Below are 23,477 nucleotides of genomic sequence, written 5' to 3'. Positions count from 1 at the left end.
CCGATGCTATTTCTGTGTTTCATCGTCAATAAGAAGGTCTGAGGGATACAGTAAACCTGAAGTGAAGCATCGGAATCTATAACTAGTGTCACAGGAATGGTGCAAACCATAGACAGTAGGAAGAGTCAGTCTTCTTGTACTTAAGTCGGCATTGTGCCTTTTCTATTTAATTCCGATGCAGTTTTTGTGTTTCGTCGTCAATGCGAAGGTCAGATAGACAGAGTAAACCTTAAGTGAAGCATCGGAATCTATAACTAGTGTCACAGGAATGGTTCCAAACATACACAGCAAGGAGAGTCAGTCTTCTTGTACTTAAGTCGGCATTGTGCTTTTTGTATTTAATTCCGATGCAATTTGTGTGTTTCATCGTCAACAAGAAGGTCCAAGGGGTACAGTAAACCTGATGTGATGCATCGGAATCTATAACTAGTGTCACAGGAATGGTTCAAACATAGACAGTGGGAAGTGTCAGTCTTCTTGTACTTAAGTCGGCATTGTGCCTTTCCTATTTAATTCCGATGAACTTCTGTGTTTCGTCGTCAATAAGAAGGTAAAAAGGATACAGTAAACCTAAAATGAAGCATCGGAATCTATAACTAGTGTCACAGGAATGGTTCAAAACATAGACAGTAAGAAGAGTCAGTATTCTTGTACTTACGTTGGCATTGTGCCTCTTGTATTTAATTCCGATGCCATTTCTGTGTTTCATCGTCGATAAGAAGGTCCAACGGATACAGTAAACCTGAAGTGAAGCATCGGAATCTATAACTAGTGTCACAGGAATTGTTCAAATCATTGACAGTAAGAAGAGACAGTCTTCTTGTACTTGAGTCGCCATTGTGCATTTTGTATTTAATTCCAATGCAATTTCTGTGTTTCATCGGCAATAAGAAGCTCCAAGTGATACAGTAGACCTGAAGTGAAGCATCTGAAACTATAACTAGTGTCACCGGAATGGTTCAAAACGTAGACAGTAAGAAGTGTCAGTCTTCTTGTACTTAAGTCGGCATTGTGCCTTTTGTATTTAATTCCGATGCAATTTCTGTCCTCCATCGTAAATAAGAAGGTCATAGGGATACAGTAAACCTGAAGTGAAGCATCGCAATTTATAACTATTGTCACGTTAATGGTTCTAAACATAGACAGTAAGTAGTGTCAGTCTTCTTGTACTTAAGCCGGCATTGTGCCTATTGTATTAAATTGCGATTCAATTTCTGTGTTTCATCGTCAATAAAAAGGTCCAAGGGATACAGTAAACATATAGTGAAGCATCGGAATCTAAAACTGGTCTCACAGGAAATGTTCACAACATAGTCAGTATGAAGAGTCAGTCTTCTTGTACTTAAGTCGGCATTGTGCATTTTGTATTTAATTGCGATGCAGTTTCTGTGTCTCGTCGTCAATACGAAGGTCAGAGGGAAACAGTAAACCTTAAGTGACGCATCGGAATCTATAACTAGTGTCACAGGAATGGTTCAAAAAATAGACAGTAAGAAGAGTCAGTCTTCTTGTACTTAAGTCGGCATTGTGCTTTTTGTATTTAAATCCGATGCAATTTCTGTGTTTCATCGTCAATAAGAAGGTCAGAGGGAATCAGTAAACCTGAAGTGAAGCATCGGAATCTATAACTAGTGTCACAGGAATGGTTAAAACATAGACAGTAGGAAGAGTCAGTCTTCTTGTACTTAAGTCGGCATTGTGCCTTTTCTATTTAATTCCGATGCAATGGATGTGTTTCATCGTCAATAAGAAGGTCCAAGGGATACAGTAAACATATAGTGAAGCATCGGAATCTAAAACTGGTCTCACAGGAAATGTTCACAACATAGTCAGTATGAAGAGTCAGTCTTCTTGTACTTAAGTCGGCATTGTGCATTTTGTATTTAATTGCGATGCAGTTTCTGTGTCTCGTCGTCAATATGAAGGTCAGAGGGAGACAGTAAACCTTAAGTAAAGCATCGGAATCTACAACTAATGTCACAGGAATGGTTCAAAACACACACAGCAAGAAGAGTCAGTCCTCTTGTACTTAAGTCTGCATTGTGCCTTTTGTATTTAATTCCGATGCAATTTGTGTGATTCATCGTCAATAAGATGGTCCAAGGGATACAGTAAAAATGAAGTGATGCATCGGAATCTATAATTAGTGTCACAGGAATGGTTAATAACATAGACAGTAGGAAGTGTCAGTCTTCTTGTACTTAAGTCGGCATTGTGCCTTTTGTATTTCATTCCGATGCAGTTTCTGTGTTTCGTCGTCAATACGAAGGTCAGAGGGAGACAGTAAACCTTAAGTGACGCATCGGAATCTATAACTAGTGTCACAGGAATGGTTCAAAAAAATAGACAGTAAGATGAGTCGGTCTTCTTGTACGTAAGTCGGCATTGTGCCTTTTCTATTAAATTCCGATGCAGATTCTGTGTTTCATCATCAAGAAGAAGGTCAGAGGGATGAAGTAAACTTGAAGTGAAGCATCGGAATCTATAACTGGTGTCACAGAAAAGGTTCAAAACATAGACAGTAAGAAAAGTCTGTCGTATTGTACTTAAGAAGACCTTGTGCCTTTTGTATTTAATTCCGATGCAATTTCTGTGTTTCATCGTCAATAAGAAGGTCTGAGGGATACAGTAAACCTGAATTGAAGCATCGGAATCTATGACTAGTGTCACAGGAATAGTGCAAAGCATAGACAGTAGGAAGAGTCAGTCATCTTGTACTTAAGTTGGCATTGTGCTTTTCTATTTAATTCCGATGCAGTTTCTGTGTTTCGTCGTCAATAAGAAGGTCAGAGGTAATCAGTAAACCTGAAGTGAAGCATCGGAATCTATAACTAGTGTCACAGGAATGGATAATACATAGACAGTAGGAAGAGTCAGTCTTCTTGTACTTAAGTCGGCATTGTGCTTTTTCTATTTAATTCCGATGCAATGTATGTGTTTCATCGTCAATAAGAAGGACCAAGGGATACAGTAAACATATAGTGAAGCATCGGAATCTAAATCTGGTCTCACAGGAAATGTTCACAACATAGTCAGTAAGAAGAGTCAGTCTTCTTGTACTTAAGTCGGCATTGTGCATTTTGTATTTAATTCCGATGCAGTTTCTGTGTTTCGTCGTCAATACGAAGGTCAGAGGGAGTCAGTAAACCTTAAGTGAAGCATCGAAATCTATAACTAGTGTCACAGGAATGGTTCAAAACATACACAGCAAGAAGAGTCAGTCCTCTTGTAATTAAGTCGGCATTGTGCCTTTTGTATTTAATTCCGATGCAATTTGTGTGTTTCATCGTCAATAAGAAGGTCCAAGGGATACAGTAAACCTGAAGTGATGCATCGGAATCTATAACTAGTGTCACAGGAATGGTTCATAACATAGACAGTAGGAAGTGTCAGTCTTCTTGTACTTAAGTCGGCATTGTGCATTTTTTATTTAATTCCGATGCAATTTCTGTGTTTCATCGTCAAAAAAAAGTCCAAGGGATACAGTAAGCCAGAAGTGAAACATCGGAATCTATAACTAGTGTCACAAGAATGGTTCAAAACATAGACAGTAAGAAGAGTCAGTCTTCTTGTACTTAAGTCGGCATTGTGCCTTTTGTATTTAATTTCGATGCAATTTCTGTGTTTCATCGTCAATAAGAAGGTCCAAGGGATACAGTAAACACATAGTGAAACATCGGAATCCAAAACTGGTCTCACAGGAAATGTTCAAATCATAGTAAGTAAGAAGGGTCAGTCTTCTTTTACTTAAGTCGGCATTGTGCCTTTTCTATGTAATTTTGATGCAATTTCTGTGTTTCGTCGTCAATAAGAAGGTCCAAGGAATACAGTGAACCTGAAGTGAAGCACCGGAATCTTAAACCGGTCTCTCAGGAAAGGGGCAAAACATAGAGACTAAGAAGAGCCAGTCATCTTGTATTTGAGTCGGCATTGTGCCTTTTGTATTTAATTCGGACGCAGTTTCTGTGTTTCATCGTCAATAAGAAGGTCAGATGGAATCAGTAAACCTGAAGTGAAGCATCGGAATCTATAACTAGTGTCACAGGAATGGATAAAACATAGACAGTAGGAAGAGTCAGTCTTCTTGTACTTAAGTCGGCATTGTGCTTTTTCTATTTAATTCCGATGCAATGTATGTGTTTCATCGTCAATAAGAAGGTCCAAGGGATACAGTAAACATATAGTGAAGCATCGGAATCTAAATCTGGTCTCACAGGAAATGTTCACAACATAGTCAGTAAGAAGAGTCAGTCTTCTTGTACTTAAGTCGGCATTGTGCATTTTGAATTTAATTCCGATGCAGTTTCTGTGTTTCGTCGTCAATACGAAGGTCAGAGGGAGTCAGTAAACCTTAAGTGAAGCATCGAAATCCATAACTAGTGTCACAGGAATGGTTCAAAACATACACAGCAAGAAGAGTCAGTCCTCTTGTAATTAAGTCGGCATTGTGCCTTTTGTATTTAATTCCGATGCAATTTGTGTGTTTCATCGTCAATAAGAAGGTCCAAGGGTTTACAGTAAACCTGAAGTGATGCATCGGAATCTATAACTAGTGTCACAGGAATGGTTCATAACATAGACAGTAGGAAGTGTCAGTCTTCTTGTACTTAAGTCGGCATTGTGCATTTTTTATTTAATTCCGACGCAATTTCTGTGTTTCATCGTCAATAGAAAGGTCCAAGGGATACAGTAAGCCAGAAGTGAAACATCGGAATCTATAACTAGTGTCACAAGAATGGTTCAAAACATAGACAGTAAGAAGAGTCAGTCTTCTTGTACTTAAGTCGGCATTGTGCCTTTTGTATTTAATTTCGATGCAATTTGAGCGTTTCATCGTCAATAAGAAGGTCCAAGGGATACAGTAAACCTGAAGTGATGCATCGGAATCTATAACTAGTGTCACAGGAATGGTTCAAAACACACACAGCAAGAAGAGTCAGTCCTCTTGTACTTAAGTCTGCATTGTGCCTTTTGTATTTAATTCCGATGCAATTTGTGTGATTCGTCGAAAATAAGATGGTCCAAGGGATACAGTAAAAATGAAGTGATGCATCGGAATCTATAACTAGTGTCACAGGAATGGTTCATAACATAGACAGTAGGAAGTGTCAGTCTTCTTGTACTTAAGTCGGAATTGTGCTTTTTGTATTTAATTCCGATGCAGTTTCTGTGTTTCGTCGTCAATACGAAGGTCAGAGGGAGACAGTAAACCTTAAGTGACGCATCGGAATCTATAACTAGTGTCACAGGAATGGTTCAAAAAAATAGACAGTAAGATGAGTCGGTCTTCTTGTACGTAAGTCGGCATTGTGCCTTTTCTATGAAATTCCGATGCAAATTCTGTGTTTCATCATCAAGAAGAAGATCAGAGGGATGCAGTAAACCTGAAGTGAAGCATCGGAATCTATAACTGGTGTCACAGAAAAGGTTCAAAACATAGATAGTAAGAAAAGTCTGTCGTCTTGTACTTAAGACGACATTGTGCTTTTGTATTTAATTCCGATGCAATTTCTGTGTTTCATCGTCAATAAGAAGGTCTGAGGGATACAGTAAACCTGAATTGAAGCATCGGAATCTATAACTAGTGTCACAGGAATAGTGCAAAGCATAGACAGTAGGAAGAGTCAGTCATCTTGTACTTAAGTTGGCATTGAGCTTTTCTATTTAATTCCGATCTAGTTTCTGTGTTTCGTCGTCAATACGAAGGTCAGAGGGATAGAGTAAACCTTAAGTGAAGCATCGGAATCTATGACTAATGTCACAGGAATGGTTCAAAACATACACAGCAAGAAGAGTCCGTCTTCCTGTACTTAAGTCGGCATTGTGCCTTTTGTATTTAATTCCGATGCAATTTCTGTGTTTCATCGTCAATAAGAAGGTCAGATGGAATCAGTAAACCTGAAGTGAAGCATCGGAATCTATAACTAGTGTCACAGGAATGGATAAAACATAGACAGTAGGAAGAGTCAGTCTTCTTGTACTTAAGTCGGCATTGTGCTTTTTCTATTTAATTCCGATGCAATGTATGTGTTTCATCGTCAATAAGAAGGTCCAAGGGATACAGTAAACATATAGTGAAGCATCGGAATCTAAATCTGGTCTCACAGGAAATGTTCACAACATAGTCAGTAAGAAGAGTCAGTCTTCTTGTACTTAAGTCGGCATTGTGCATTTTGTATTTAATTCCGATGCAGTTTCTGTGTTTCGTCGTCAATACGAAGGTCAGAGGGAGTCAGTAAACCTTAAGTGAAGCATCGAAATCTATAACTAGTGTCACAGGAATGGTTCAAAACATACACAGCAAGAAGAGTCAGTCCTCTTGTAATTAAGTCGGCATTGTGCCTTTTGTATTTAATTCCGATGCAATTTGTGTGTTTCATCGTCAATAAGAAGGTCCAAGGGATACAATAAACCTGAAGTGATGCATCGGAATCTATAACTAGTGTCACAGGAATGGTTCATAACATAGACAGTAGGAAGTGTCAGTCTTCTTGTACTTAAGTCGGCATTGTGCATTTTTTATTTAATTCCGATGCAATTTCTGTGTTTCATCGTCATTAAAAAGGTCCAAGGGATACAGTAAGCCAGAAGTGAAACATCGGAATCTATAACTAGTGTCACAAGAATGGTTCAAAACATAGACAGTAAGAAGAGTCAGTCTTCTTGTACTTAAGTCGGCATTGTGCCTTTTGTATTTAATTTCGATGCAATTTCTGTGTTTCATCGTCAATAAGAAGGTCCAAGGGATACAGTAAACACATAGTGAAACATCGGAATCTAAAACTGATCTCACAGGAAATGTTCAAATCATAGTAAGTTAGAAGGGTCAGTCTTCTTTTACTTAAGTCGGCATTGTGCCTTTTCTATGTAATTTTGATGCAATTTCTGTGTTTCGTCGTCAATAAGAAGGTCCAAGGAATACAGTGAACCTGAAGTGAAGCACCGGAATCTTAAACCGGTCTCTCAGGAAAGGGGCAAAACATAGAGACTAAGAAGAGCCAGTCATCTTGTATTTGAGTCGGCATTGTGCCTTTTGTATTTAATTCGGACGCAGTTTCTGTGTTTCATCGTCAATAAGAAGGTCAGATGGAATCAGTAAACCTGAAGTGAAGCATCGGAATCTATAACTAGTGTCACAGGAATGGATAAAACATAGACAGTAGGAAGAGTCAGTCTTCTTGTACTTAAGTCGGCATTGTGCTTTTTCTATTTAATTCCGATGCAATGTATGTGTTTCATCGTCAATAAGAAGGTCCAAGGGATACAGTAAACATATAGTGAAGCATCGGAATCTAAATCTGGTCTCACAGGAAATGTTCACAACATAGTCAGTAAGAAGAGTCAGTCTTCTTGTACTTAAGTCGGCATTGTGCATTTTGTATTTAATTCCGATGCAGTTTCTGTGTTTCGTCGTCAATACGAAGGTCAGAGGGAGTCAGTAAACCTTAAGTGAAGCATCGAAATCTATAACTAGTGTCACAGGAATGGTTCAAAACATACACAGCAAGAAGAGTCAGTCCTCTTGTAATTAAGTCGGCATTGTGCCTTTTGTATTTAATTCCGATGCAATTTGTGTGTTTCATCGTCAATAAGAAGGTCCAAGGGTTTACAGTAAACCTGAAGTGATGCATCGGAATCTATAACTAGTGTCACAGGAATGGTTCATAACATAGACAGTAGGAAGTGTCAGTCTTCTTGTACTTAAGTCGGCATTGTGCATTTTTTATTTAATTCCGATGCAATTTCTGTGTTTCATCGTCAATAAAAAGGTCCAAGGGATACAGTAAGCCAGAAGTGAAACATCGGAATCTATAACTAGTGTCACAAGAATGGTTCAAAACATAGACAGTAAGAAGAGTCAGTCTTCTTGTACTTAAGTCGGCATTGTGCCTTTTGTATTTAATTTCGATGCAATTTGAGCGTTTCATCGTCAATAAGAAGGTCCAAGGGATACAGTAAACCTGAAGTGATGCATCGGAATCTATAACTAGTGTCACAGGAATGGTTCAAAACACACACAGCAAGAAGAGTCAGTCCTCTTGTACTTAAGTCTGCATTGTGCCTTTTGTATTTAATTCCGATGCAATTTGTGTGATTCATCGACAATAAGATGGTCCAAGGGATACAGTAAAAATGAAGTGATGCATCGGAATCTATAACTAGTGTCACAGGAATGGTTCATAACATAGACAGCCGGCCGAAGTGGCCGTGCGGTTAAAGGCGCTGCAGTCTGGAACCGCAAGACCGCTACGGTCGCAGGTTCGAATCCTGCCTCGGGCATGGATGTTTGTGATGTCCTTAGGTTAGTTAGGTTTAACTAGTTCTAAGTTCTAGGGGACTAATGACCTCAGCAGTTGAGTCCCATAGTGCTCAAAGCCATAACATAGACAGTAGGAAGTGTCAGTCTTCTTGTACTTAAGTCGGAATTGTGCCTTTTGTATTTAATTCCGATGCAGTTTCTGTGTTTCGTCGTCAATACGAAGGTCAGAAGGAGACAGTAAACCTTAAGTGACGCATCGGAATCTATAACTAGTGTCACAGGAATGGTTCAAAAAAATAGACAGTAAGATGAGTCGGTCTTCTTGTACGTAAGTCGGCATTGTGCCTTTTCTATGAAATTCCGATGCAAATTCTGTGTTTCATCATCAAGAAGAAGGTCAGAGGGATGCAGTAAACCTGAAGTGAAGCATCGGAATCTTTAACTGGTGTCACAGAAAAGGTTCAAAACATAGATAGTAAGAAAAGTCTGTCGTCTTGTACTTAAGACGACATTGTGCTTTTGTATTTAATTCCGATGCAATTTCTGTGTTTCATCGTCAATAAGAAGGTCTGAGGGATACAGTAAACCTGAATTGAAGCATCGGAATCTATAACTAGTGTCACAGGAATAGTGCAAAGCATAGACAGTAGGAAGAGTCAGTCATCTTGTACTTAAGTTGGCATTGAGCTTTTCTATTTAATTCCGATCTAGTTTCTGTGTTTCGTCGTCAATACGAAGGTCAGAGGGATAGAGTAAACCTTAAGTGAAGCATCGGAATCTATGACTAATGTCACAGGAATGGTTCAAAACATACACAGCAAGAAGAGTCCGTCTTCCTGTACTTAAGTCGGCATTGTGCCTTTTGTATTTAATTCCGATGCAATTTCTGTGTTTCATCGTCAATAAGAAGGTCAGATGGAATCAGTAAACCTGAAGTGAAGCATCGGAATCTATAACTAGTGTCACAGGAATGGATAAAACATAGACAGTAGGAAGAGTCAGTCTTCTTGTACTTAAGTCGGCATTGTGCTTTTTCTATTTAATTCCGATGCAATGTATGTGTTTCATCGTCAATAAGAAGGTCCAAGAAATACAGTAAACATATAGTGAAGCATCGGAATCTAAATCTGGTCTCACAGGAAATGTTCACAACATAGTCAGTAAGAAGAGTCAGTCTTCTTGTACTTAAGTCGGCATTGTGCATTTTGTATTTAATTCCGATGCAGTTTCTGTGTTTCGTCGTCAATACGAAGGTCAGAGGGAGTCAGTAAACCTTAAGTGAAGCATCGAAATCTATAACTAGTGTCACAGGAATGGTTCAAAACATACACAGCAAGAAGAGTCAGTCCTCTTGTAATTAAGTCGGCATTGTGCCTTTTGTATTTAATTCCGATGCAATTTGTGTGTTTCATCGTCAATAAGAAGGTCCAAGGGATACAGTAAACCTGAAGTGATGCATTGGAATCTATAACTAGTGTCACAGGAATGGTTCATAACATAGACAGTAGGAAGTGTCAGTCTTCTTGTACTTAAGTCGGCATTGTGCATTTTTTATTTAATTCCGATGCAATTTCTGTGTTTCATCGTCAATAAAAAGGTCCAAGGGATACAGTAAGCCAGAAGTGAAACATCGGAATCTATAACTAGTGTCACAAGAATGGTTCAAAACATAGACAGTAAGAAGAGTCAGTCTTCTTGTACTTAAGTCGGCATTGTGCCTTTTGCATTTAATTTCGATGCAATTTCTGTGTTTCATCGTCAATAAGAAGGTCCAAGGGATACAGTAAACACATAGTGAAACATCGGAATCTAAAACTGGTCTCACAGGAAATGTTCAAATCATAGTAAGTTAGAAGGGTCAGTCTTCTTTTACTTAAGTCGGCATTGTGCCTTTTCTATGTAATTTTGATGCAATTTCTGTGTTTCGTCGTCAATAAGAAGGTCCAAGGAATACAGTGAACCTGAAGTGAAGCACCGGAATCTTAAACCGGTCTCTCAGGAAAGGGCCAAAACATAGAGACTAAGAAGAGCCAGTCATCTTGTATTTGAGTCGGTATTGTGCCTTTTGTATTTAATTCCGATGCAATTTCTGTGTTTCATCGTCAATAAGAAGGTCAGAGGGAATCAGTAAACCTGAAGTGAAGCATCGGAATCTATAACTAGTGTCACAGGAATGGTTAAAACATAGACAGTAGGAAGAGTCAGTCTTCTTGTACTTAAGTCGGCATTGTGCCTTTTCTATTTAATTCCGATGCAATGGATGTGTTTCATCGTCAATAAGAAGGTCCAAGGGATACAGTAAACATATAGTGAAGCATCGGAATCTAAAACTGGTCTCACAGGAAATGTTCACAACATAGTCAGTATGAAGAGTCAGTCTTCTTGTACTTAAGTCGGCATTGTGCGTTTTGTATTTAATTCCGATGCAGTTTCTGTGTTTCGTCGTCAATATGAAGGTCAGAGGGAGACAGTAAACCTTAAGTGAAGCATCGGAATCTACAACTAATGTCACAGGAATGGTTCAAAACACACACAGCAAGAAGAGTCAGTCCTCTTGTACTTAAGTCTGCATTGTGCCTTTTGTATTTAATTCCGATGCAATTTGTGTGATTCAACGTCAATAAGATGGTCCAAGGGACACAGTAAAAATGAAGTGATGCATCGGAATCTATAACTAGTGTCACAGGAATGGTTCGTAACATAGACAGTAGGAAGTGTCAGTCTTCTTGTACTTAAGTCGGCATTGTGCCTTTTGTATTTAATTCCGATGCAGTTTCTGTGTTTCGTCGTCAATACCAAGGTCAGAGGGAGACAGTAAACCTAAAGTGACGCATCGGAATCTATAACTAGTGTCACAGGAATGGTTCAAAAAAATAGACATTAAGATGAGTCGGTCTTCTTGTACGTAAGTCGGCATTGTGCCTTTGCTATTTAATTCCGAGCAAATTCTGTGTTTCATCATCAAGAAGAAGGTCAGAGGGATGCAGTAAACCTGAAGTGAAGCATCGGAATCTATAACTGGTGTCACAGAAAAGGTTCAAAACATAGACAGTAAGAAAAGTCTGTCGTCTTGTACTTAAGACGACATTGTGGCTTTTGTATTTAATTCCGATGCAATTTCTGTGTTTCATCGTCAATAAGAAGGTCTGAGGGATACAGTAAACCTGAATTGAAGCATCGCAATCTATAACTAGTGTCACAGGAATGGTGCAAAGCATAGACAGTAGGAAGAGTCAGTCATCTTGTACTTAAGTCGGCATTGTGCCTTTTCTATTTAATTCCGATGCAGTTTCTGTGTTTCGTCGTCAATACGAAGGTCAGAGGGATAGAGTAAACCTTAAGTGAAGCATCGGAATCTATAACTAATGTCACAGGAATGGTTCAAAACATACACAGCAAGAAGAGTCCGTCTACCTGTACTTAAGTCGGCATTGTGCCTTTTGTATTTAATTCCGATGCAATTTGTGTGTTTCATCGACAATAAGAAGGTCCAAGGGATACAGTAAACCTGAAGTGATGCATCGGAATCTATAACTAGTGTCACAGGAATGGTTCAAACATAGACAGTAGGAAGTGTCAGTCTTCTTGTACTTAAGTCGGCATTGTGCCATTTGTATTTAATTCCGATGCAATTTCTGTGTTTCATCGTCAATAAGAGGGTCCAAGGGATACAGTAAACCTGAAGTGAAGCATCGATATCTATAACTAGTGTCACAGGAATGGTTCAAAACATAGACAGTAAGAAGAGTCATTCTTCTTGTACTTAAGTCGGCATTGTGCCTTTTGTATTTAATTTCGATGCATTTTCTGTGTTTTATCGTCAATAAGAAGGTCCAAGGGATACAGTAAACACATAGTGAAGCATCGGAATCTAAAACTGGTCTCACAGGAAATGTTCAAATCATAGTAAGTAAAAAGCGTCAGTCTTCTTCCACTTAAGTCGGCATTGTGCCTTTTCTATGTAATTGTGATGCAATTTCTGTGTTTCGTCGTCAATAAGAAGGTCCAAGGGATACAGTAAACATGAAGTGAAGCACCGGGATCTAAAACCGGTCTCTTAGGAAAGGTTCAAAACATAGAGAGTAAGAAGAGCCAGTCATCTTGTATTTGAGTCTTCATTTTGCCTTTTGTATTTAATTCCGACGCAGTTTCTGTGTTCCATAGTCAATAAGAACGTCAGAGGGAATCAGTAAACCTGAAGTGAAGCATCGGAATCTATAACTAGTGTCACAGGAATGGTTCATAACATAGACAGTAGGAAGTGTCAGTCTTCTTGTACTTAAGTCGGCATTGTGCATTTTTTATTTAATTCCGATGCAATTTCTGTGTTTCATCGTCAATAAAAAGGTCCAAGGGATACAGTAAACCAGAAGTGACACATCGGAATCTATAACTAGAGTCACAAGAATGGTTCAAAACATAGACAGTAAGAAGAGTCAGTCTTCTTGTACTTAAGTCGGCATTGTGCCTTTTGTATTTAGTTTCGATGCAATTTCTGTGTTTCATCGTCAATAAGAAGGTCCAAGGGCTACACTAAACAAATAGTGAAGCATCGGAATCTAAAACTGGTCTCACAGGAAATGTTCAAATCATAGTAAGTAAGAAGAGTCAGTCTCCTTTTACTTAAGTCGGCATTGTGCCTTTTCTATGTAATTTTGATGCAATTTCTGTCTTTCGTCGTCAAAAAGAAGGTCCAAGGGATACAGTGAACCTGAAGTGAGGCACCGGAATCTAAAAGCAGTCTCTCAGGAAAGGTGCAAAACATAGAGAGTAAGAAGAGCCAGTCATCTTGTATTTGAGTCGGCATTGTGCCTTTTGTATATAATTCCGATGCAGTTTCTGTGTTTCATCGTCAATAAGAAGGTCAGAGGGAATCAGTAAACCTGACGTGAAGCATCGGAATCTATAACTAGTGTCACAGGAATGGATAAAACATAGACAGTAGGAAGAGTCTGTCTTCTGGTACTTAAGTCGGCATTGTGCCTTTTCTATTAAATTACGTTGCAATGTATGTGTTTCATCGTCAATAAGAAGGTCCAAGGGATACAGTAAACATATAGTGAAGCATCGGAATCTAAAACTGGTCTCACAGGAACTGTTCACAACATAGTCAGTAGGAAGAGTCAGTCTACTTGTACTTAAGTCGGCATTGTGCATTTTGTATTTATTTCCGATGCAATTTCTGTGTGTCATCATCAATAAGAAGGTCAGAGAGATACAGTAAACCTGAAGTGAAGCAACGGAATCTATAACTAGTGTCACATGAATGGATCAAACATAGACAGTAGGATGAGTCAGTCTTCTTGTACTTAAGTCGGCATTGTGCCTTTTGTATTTAATTCCGATGCAATTTCTGTGTTTCATCGTCAATAAGAAGGTCCAAGCGATACAGTAAACCTGAAGTGAAGCATCTGAAACTATAACTAGTGTCACCGGAATGGTTCAAAGCATAGACAGTAAGAAGAGTCGGTCTTCTTGTACTTAAGTCGGCATTGTGCCTTTTGTATTTGATTCGGATGCAATTTCTGTGTTTCATCGTCAATACGAAGGTCCAAGTGATACAATAAACCTGAAGTGAAGCACCGGAAACTATAACTAGTGTCACCGGAATGGTTCAAAACGTAGACAGTAAGAAGTGTCAGTCTTCTTGTGCTTAATTCGGCATTGGGCCTTTTGTATTTAATTCCGATGCAATTTCTGTGTTTCGTCGTCAATTAGAAGGTCAGAGGGATACAGTAAACCTAAAGTGAAGCATCGTAATCTATAAGTAGTGTCACAGGAATTGTTCTAAACATAGACAGTAAGTAGAGTCAGTCTTCTTGTACTTAAGTCGGCATTGTTCCTTTTGTATTTAATTGCGATGCAATTTCTGTGTTTCATCGTCAATAAGAAAGTCAAAGAGATACAATAAACATATAGTAAAGCATCAGAATCTAAAACTGGTCTCACAGGATATGCACACAACATAGTCAGAAAGAAGAGACAGTCTTCTTGTACTTAAGCCGGCATTGTGCCTTTTGTATTTCATTCCGATGCAATATCTGTGTTTCATCGTCAATAAGAAGGTCAGAGGGATACAGTAAACCTGAAGTGAAGCATCGGAATGTCACAAGAATGGTTCAAAACATAGACAGCAGGAAGAGTCAGTCTTCTTGTACATGAATCGGCATTGTGTCTTTTGTATTTAATTCCGATGCAATTTCTGTGTTTCATCGTCAATAAGAAGGTCCAAGTGATACAGTAAACCTGAAGTGAAGCATCGGAAACTATAACTAGTGCCACCGGAATGGTTCAAAAAATAGACAGTAAGAAGAGTCAGTCTTTCTGTACTTAAGTCGGCATTGTGCCTTTTCTATATAATTCCGATGTAATTTCTGTGTTTCATCGTAAATAAGAATGTCAGAGGGATACAGTAAACCTGAAGTGAAGCATCGGAATCTATAACTAGTGTCACAGGAATGGTTTTAAACATAGACTGTAAGAAGAGTCAGTCTACCTGTACTAAAGTCGGCATTGTGCCTTCTGAATTTAATTCCGACGCAATTTCTGTGTTTCATCGTCAATAAGAAGGTCCAAGGGATACAATAAAGATATAGTGAAGCATCGGAATCAAAAACTGGTCTCACAGGAAATGTTCACAACATAGTCAGAAAGAAGAGACAGTCTTCTTGTACTTAAGTCGGCATTGCGCCTTGTGTATTTAATTCCGATGCAATTTCTGTGTTTCATCGTCAATTAGAAGGTCAGAGGGTTACAGTAAACCTGAAGTGAAGCATCGGAATCTATAACTAGTGTCACAGAAATGGTTCAAAACAGAGACAGTAGGAAGAGTCAGTCTTCTTGTACTTAAGTCGGCAATGTGCCTTTTCTTATTAATTCCGATGCAAATTCTGTGTTTCGTTGTCAGTAAGAAGATCCAAGGGATACAGTAAACCTGAAGTGAAATATCGGAATCTATAACTAGTGTCACAGTAATGGTTCAAAACATAGACAGTAAGAAGAGTCAGTCTCCTTGTACTTAAGTCGGCATTGTGAATTTTCTATTTAATTCCGATGCAATTTCTGTGTTTCATCGTCAATAAGAGGGTCAGAGGGATACAGTAAACCTGAAGTGAAGCATCGGAATCTATAACTAAAGTTACAGGAATCGTTCAAAGCATAGACAAAAGGAAGAGTCAGTCTTCTTGTACTTAAGTCGGAATTGTGCCTTTCCTATTTTATTCCGAAGCAATTTCTGTCTTTCGTCGACAATAAAAAGGTCCAAGGGATGCAGTAAACCTGAAGTGAAGCATCGGAATCGATAACTAGTGTCACAGGAATGGTTCAAAACATAGACAGTTGGAAGAGTCAGTCTTCTTGTACTTAAGTCGGCATTGTGCCCTTTCTATTTAATTCCGATGCAAATTCTTTGTTTCGTCGTCAATAAGAAGGTCCAAGGGATACAGTAAACCTGAAGTGAAGCATCGGAATCTATAACTAGTGTCACAGGAAAGGTTCAAAACAGAGACAGTAAGAAAAGTCAGTCTTCCTGTACTTAAGTCGGCATTGTGCCTTTTCTATTTAATTCCGATGCAATTTCTGTGTTTCATCGTCAATAAGAAGGTCAGAGGGATACAGTAAACTTGAAGTGAAGCATCGGAATCTATAACAAGTGTCATAGGAATGGTTCAAATAATAGACGGTAGGAAGAGTCAGTCTTCTTGTACTTAAGTCGGCATTGTGCTTTTTGTATTTAATTCCGATGCAATTTCTGTGTTTCATCGTCAGTAAGATGGTCCAAGGGATACAGTAAACCTAACGTGAGGCATCGGAATCTATAAGTAGTGTCACAGGAATGTTTCAAAACATAGACAGTAGGAAGAGTGAGTCTTCTAGTACTTAAGTCGGCATTGTGCCTTTTGTATTTAATTCCGATGCAATTTCTGTGTTTCATCATCAATAAGAAGGTCAGAGGGATACAGTAAACCTGAAGTGAGGCATCGGAATGTATAACTAGTGTCACAGGAATCGTTCAAAACATAGTCAGTAAGAAGAGTCAGTCATCTTGTACTTAAGTCGGCATGGTGCCTTTTGTATTTATTTCCGATGCAATTTCTGTGTTTCTACGTCAATAAGAAGGTCCACGGGATACAGTAAACCTGAAGTGAAGCATCGGAATCTATAACTAGTGTCACAGGAATGGTTCAAAACTTAGACAGAAGGATGAGTCAGTCTTCATGTACGTAAGTCGGCATTGTGCTTTTTGTATCTAATTCCGATGCAATTTCTGTGTTTCATCGTCAATACGAAGATCAGAGGAATACAGTAAACCTAAAGTGAAGCATCGGAATCTATAACTAATGTCACAGGAATGGTTCAAAGCATAGAAAGTTGGAAGAGTCAGTCTTATTGTACTTGAGTCGGCGTTGTGCCTTTTGTATTTAATTCCGATGCAATTTCTGTGTTTCGTCGTCAATAAGAAGGTCCAAGGGATACAGTAACCTTAAGTGAAGCATCGGAATCTAATACCGGACTCACAGGAAAGGTTCATAGCATAGAGAGTAAGAAGAGCCAGTCATCTTGTATTTGAGTCGGCATTGTGCCTTTTGTATGTAATTCCGATGCAATGTCTGTGTTTCATCGTCAATAAGAAGGTCAGAGGGCTACAGTAAACCTTAAGTGAAGCATCGGAATCTATAGCTGGTGTCACAGGAATGGTTCAAAACATAGTCAGTAAGAAGAGTTAGTCCTCTTGTACTTAAGTCGGCATTGCGCCTTTTGTATTTAAATCCGATGCAATTTCTGTGTTTCATCGACAATAAGAAGGTCAGAGGGATACAGTAAACCTGAAGTGAAGCATCGGAATCTATAACTAGTATCACGGGAATGGTTCAAAACATAGTGATTAGGAAGAGTCAGGCTTCCTATACTTAAGTCGGCACTGTGCCTTTTGTATTTAATTCCGATGTAATTTCTGTGTTTCATCGTCAATAAGAAGGTCCAAGGGATACAGTAAACATATAGTGAAGCATCGGAATCTAAAACTGGTCTCACTGGAACTGTTCACAACATAGTCAGTAGGAAGAGTCAGTCTACTTGTATTTAAGTCGGCATTGTGCATTTTGTATTTAATTCCGATGCAATTTCTGTGTGTCATCATCAATAAGAAGGTCAGAGGGATACAGTAAACCTGAAGTGAAGCAACGGAATCTATAACTAGTGTCACATGAATGGTTCAAACATAGACAGTAGGATGAGTCAGTCTTCTTGTACTTATATCGGCATTGTGGCTTTTGTATTTAATTCCGATGCAATTTCATGTTTCATCGTCAATAACAAGGTCCAAGCGATACAGTAAACCTGAAGTGAAGCATCTGAAACTATAACTAGTGTCACGGGAATGGTTCAAAGCATAGACAGTAAGAAGAGTCGGTCTTCTTGTACTTAAGTCGGCATTGTGCCTTTTGTATTTGATTCGGATGCAATTTCTGTGTTTCATCGTCAATACGAAGGTCCAAGTGATACAGTAAACCTGAAGTGAAGCACTGGAAACTATAACTAGTGTCACCGGAATGGTCCAAAACGTAGACAGTAAGAAGGGTCAGTCTTCTTGTACTTAAGTCGGCATGGTGCCTCTTGTATTTAATTCCGATGCAATTTCTGTGTTTCATCGTCAATAAGAAGGTCAGAGGGATACAGTAAACCTGAAGTGGGGCACCGGAATCTATAACTAGTATCACAGGAATGGTTCAAAACATAGACAGTAGGGAGAGACAGTCTTCTTGTACTTAAGTCGGCATTGTGCCTTTTGTATTTAATTCCGATCCAATTTCTGTATTTCATCGTCAATAAGAAGGTCAGAGGGATACAGTAAAATTGAAGTGAAGCATCAGAATCTATAACTAGTGTCACAGGAATGGTTCAAAACATAGTCAGTAAGAAGGGTCAGTCTTCTTGTACATAAGTCGGCATGGTGCCTCTTGTATTTAATTCCGATGCAATATCTGTGTTTCATCGTCAATGAGAAGGTCCAAGATATACAGTAAACAAATAGTGAAGCGTTGGAAACTAAAACTGGTCTCACAGGAAATGTTCAAAGCATAGTCAGTATGAAGAGTCATTCTTCTTGTACTTATGTAGACATTGTGCCATTTCTATTTAATTCCGAAGAAATTTCTGTGTTTCGTCGTCAATAAGATGGTCCAAGGGATACAGTAAACCTGAAGTGAAGCTTCGGAATCTATAACTAGTGTCACAGGGATGGTTCAAAACGTAGACAGTAGTAAGAGTCAGCCTTCTTGTATTTAAACTGGCATTGTGCCTTTTGTATTTAATTCCGATGCAATTTCTGTCTTTCATCGGCAATAAGAAGGTCCAAGGGATACAGTAAACCTGAAGTGAGGCATCGGAATCTATAAGTAGTGTCACAGGAATGGTTCAAAACATAGACAGTAGGAAGAGACTGTCTTCTTGTACTTAAGTCGGCATTGTGCCTTTTGTATCTAATACCGATACAATTTCTGTGATTCATCGTCAATAAGAAGGTCAGAGGGATACAGTAAAACTGAAGCGAAGCATCGGAATCTATAACTAGTGACACAGGAATGGTTCAAAGCATAGACAGTGAGAAGAGTCAGTCTTCTTGTACTTAAGTCAGCATTGTGCATTTTCTAATTAATTCCGATGCAATTTCTCTGTTTCATCGTCAATAAGAATGTCAGAGGGATACTGTAAGCCTGAAGTGAAGCATCGGAATCTATAACAAGTGTCACATGAATGGTTCAAACATAGTCAGTAAGATGAGTCAGCCTTCTTGTACCTAAGTCGGCATGGTGCCTTTTGTATTTAATTCCGATGCAATTTCTGTGTTTCATCGTCAATATGAAGGTCGAAGGGATACAGTAAACATATAGTGAAGCATCGGAATCTAAAACTGGTCTCACAGGAAATGTGCAAAACATTGTCAGTAAGAAGAGTCAGTCTACTTGTACTTAAATCGGCATTGTGCCTTTTCTATTAAATTCCGATGCAATTTCTGTGTTTCGTCGTCAATAAGGAGGTCCAAGGGATACAGTAAACCTGAAGTGAAGCATCGGAATCTAAAACCGGTCTCACAGTAAAGGTTCAAAACATAGAGATTAAGAAGAGCCAGTCATCTTGTATTAGAATCGGCATTGTCCCTCTTGTATTTAATTCCGATGCAATTTCTAAGTTTCATCGTCAATAAGGCGGTCAGAGGTATACAGCAAACCCGAAGTGACGCATCGGAATCTATAACTAGTGCCACAGGAATGGTTAAAAACATAGTCAGTAAGAAGAGTCAGTCTTCTTGTACTTAAGTCAGCATTGAGCCTTTTCTACTTAATTCCGATGCAATTTCTGTGTTTTATCATCAATAAGAAGGTCAGAGGGATACAATAAACCTGAAGTGAGGCATCGGAATCTATAACTAGTGTCACAGGAATGGTTCAAAACGTAGACAGTAAGGAGAGTCAGTCTTCTTGTACTTAAGTCAGCATTGTGCATTTTCTATTTAATTCCGATGCAATTTCTGTGTTTCATCGTCAATAAGAAGGTCAGAGGGATACAGTAAACCAGAAGTGGGGCACCGGAATCTATAACTAGTATCACAGGAATGGTTCAAAACATAGACAGTAGGGAGAGACAGTCTTCTTGTACTTAAGTCGGCATTGCGCCTTTTGTATTTAATTCCGATGCAATTTCTGTGTTTCATCGTCAAAAAGAAGGTCAGAGGGATACAGTAAAATTGAAGTGAAGCATCAGAATCTATAACTAGTGCACAGGAATGGTTCAAAACATAGTCAGTAAGAAGGGTCAGTCTTCTTGTACTTAAGTCGGCATGGTGCCTCTTGTATTTAATTCCGATGCAATTTCTGTGTTTCATCGTCAATAAGAAGGTCCAAGATATACAGTAAACATATAGTGAAGCATCGGAATCTAAAACTGGTCTCACAGGAAATGTTCAAAGCATAGTCAGTAAGAACAGTCATTCTGCTTGTACTTATGTCGACATTGTGCCATTTCTATTTAATTCCGATGAAATTTCTGTGTTTCGTCGTCAATAAGAAGGTCCAAGGGATACAGTAAACCTGAAGTGAAGCATCGGAACCTAATACCGGTCTCACAGGGAAGGTTCAAAGCATAGTGAGCAAGAAGAGCCAGTCATCTTGTATTTCAGTCGGCATTGTGCCTTTTGTATTTAATTCCGTTGCAATTTCAGTGTATGTCATCGAAAAGAAGGTCCAAGGGATACAGTAAACCTGAAGTGAAGCATCGGAATCTAAAACCGGTCTCACAGGAGAGGTTCAAAGCATAGTGAGTAAGAAGAGGCAGACGTCTTGTATTTGAGTCGGCATTGTGCCTTTTGTATTTAATTCCGATGCAATTTCTGTGTTTCATCGTCAATAAGAAGGTCAAAGTGATACAGTAAAACTAAAGTGAAGCATCGGAATCTATAACTAGTGTCACAGGAATGGTTCAAATCATAGACAGTAAGAATGGTCAGTCTTCTTGTACTTAAGTCGGCATTGTGCCTTTTCTAATTTAATTCCGATGCAATTTCTGGGTTTCATCATCAAGAAGAAGGTCAGAGGGATACAGTAAACCTGAAGTGAGACATCGTAATCTATAACTAGTGTCACAGGAATGGTTCAAAACATAGACAGTAGGAAGAGTCAGTCTTCTTGTACTTAAGTCGGCATTGTGCCTTTTGTATTTAATTCCGATGCAGTTTCTGTGTTTCATCATCAATACGAAGGTCCAAGGGATACAGTAAACCTGAAGTGAGGCATCGGAATCTATAACTAGTGTCACAGGAATGGTTCAAAACATAGTCAGTAAGAAGAGTCAGTCTTCTTGTACTTAAGTCGGCATGGTGCCTTTTGTATTTAATTCCGATGCAATTTCTGTGTTTCATCGTCAATAAGAAGGTCCAAGATATACAGAAAACATATAGTGAAGCATCGGAATCTAAAACTGGTCTGACAGGAAATGTTCAAAGCATAGTCAGTAAGACGAGTCAGTCTTCATGTGCTTATGTCGGCATTGTGATTTTTCTGTTTAATTCCGATGAAATTTCTGTGTTTCGTCGTCAATAAGAAGGTCCAAGGGATACAGTAAACCTGAAGTGAAGCATCGGAATCTAATACCGGTCTCACAGGAAAGGTTCAAAGCATAGTGAGTAAGAAGAGCCAGTCATCTTGTATTTGAGTCGGCATTGTGCCTTTTGTATTTAATTCCGATCTATTTTATAAGTTTCATCGTCAATAAGAAGGTCAGAGGAATACAGTAAACCTGTAGTGAAGCATCGGAATCTATAACTAGTCTCACAGGAATGGTTAAAGCATTGACAGTAGAGAGAGTCAGTCTTCTTGTACTTAAGTCGGCATTTTGCCTTTTGTATTTTATTCTGATTAAATTTCTGTGTTTCATCGTCATTAAGAAGGTCCAAGTGATACAGTAAACCTAAAGTGAAGCATCGGAATCTACAACTAGTGTCACAGGAATGGTTAAAAACATTGACAGTAAGAAGAGTCAGTCATCTTGTACTTAAGTCGGCATTGTGCCTTTTGTATTTAATTCCGATGGAATCTCTGTGTTTCATCGTCAATAAGAAGGTCCATGTGATACAGTAAACCTAAAGTGAAGCATCGGAATCTATAACTAGTGTCACAGGAATGGTTCAAAACATAGTCAGTAAGAAGAGTCAGTCCTCTTGTACTTAAGTCAGCATTGAGCCTTTTCTATTTAATTCCGATGCAATTTCTGTGTTTTATCATCAATAAGAAGGTCAGAGGGATACAGAAAGCATGAACTGAATCATCGGAATCTATAACTTGTGTCACAGGGATGGTTCCAAACGTACACAGTAAGAAGAGTCAGTCTTCTTGTAGTTAAGTCGGCATTGTGATTTTTGTATTTAAATCCGATGCAATTTCTGTGTTTCATCGTCAATAAGAGGGTCAGAGGGATACAGTGAACCTGAAGTGAGGCATCTGAATCTATAACTAGTGTCACAGGAATGGTTCAAAGCATAGACAGTAGGAAGAGTCAGTCTTCTTGTACTTAAGTCGGCATTGTGCCTTTTGTATTTAATTCCGATGCAACTTCTGTGTTTCATCTTCAATAAGAAGGTCCAAGGGATACAGTAAACCAGAAGTGAGGCATCGGAATCTATAACTAGTGTCACAGGAATGGTTCAAAACGTAGACAGTAAGGAGAGTCAGTCTTCTTGTACTTAAGTCAGCATTGTGCATTTTCTATTTAATTCCGATGCAATTTCTGTGTTTCATCGTCAATAAGAACGTCAGAGGGATACAGTAAACCTGAAGTGGGGCACCGGAATCTATAACTAGTATCACAGGAATGGTTCAAAACAAAGACAGTAGGGAGAGACAGTCTTCTTGTACTTAAGTCGGCATTGTGCCTTTTGTATTTAATTCCGATGCAATTTCTGTGTTTCATCGTCAATAAGAAGGTCAGAGGGATACAGTAAAATTGAAGTGAAGCATCAGAATCTATAACTAGTGAACAGGAATGGTTCAAAACATAGTCAGTAGGAAGGGTCAGTCTTCTTGTACTTAAGTCGGCATGGTGCCTCTTGTATTTAATTCCGATGCAATTTCTGTGTTTCATCGTCAATAAGAAGGTCCAAGATATACAGTAAACATATAGTGAAGCATCGGAATCTAAAACTGGTCCACAGGAAATGTTCAAAGCATAGTCAGTATGAAGAGTCATTCTTCTTGTACTTATGTCGACATTGTGCCATTTCTATTTAAGTCCGATGAAATTTCTGTGTTTCGTCGTCAATAAGAAGGTCCAAGGGATACAGTAAACCTGAAGTGAAGCATCGGAATCTAATACCGGTCTCACAGGGAAGGTTCAAAGCATAGTGGGCAAGAAGAGCCAGTCATCTTGTATTTCAGTCGGCATTGTGCCTTTTGTATTTAATTCCGATGCAATTTCAGTGTATGTCATCAATAAGAAGGTCCAAGGGATACAGTAAACCTGAAGTGAAGCATCGGAATCTAAAACCGGTCTCACAGGAGAGGTTCAAAGCATAGTGAGTTAGAAGAGGCAGACGTCTTGTATTTGAGTCGGCATTGTGCCTTTTGTATCTAATTCCGATGCAATTTCTGTGTTTCATCGTCAATATGAAGGTCCAAGGGATACAGTAACCATACAGTGAGCATCGGAATCTAAAACTGGTCTCACA

The sequence above is a fragment of the Schistocerca americana genome, chromosome X (assembly GCF_021461395.2).
Source record: "Schistocerca americana isolate TAMUIC-IGC-003095 chromosome X, iqSchAmer2.1, whole genome shotgun sequence".
Taxonomy (NCBI): Eukaryota; Metazoa; Arthropoda; class Insecta; order Orthoptera; family Acrididae; genus Schistocerca; species Schistocerca americana.
This window is presented reverse-complemented; position numbering follows the sequence as displayed.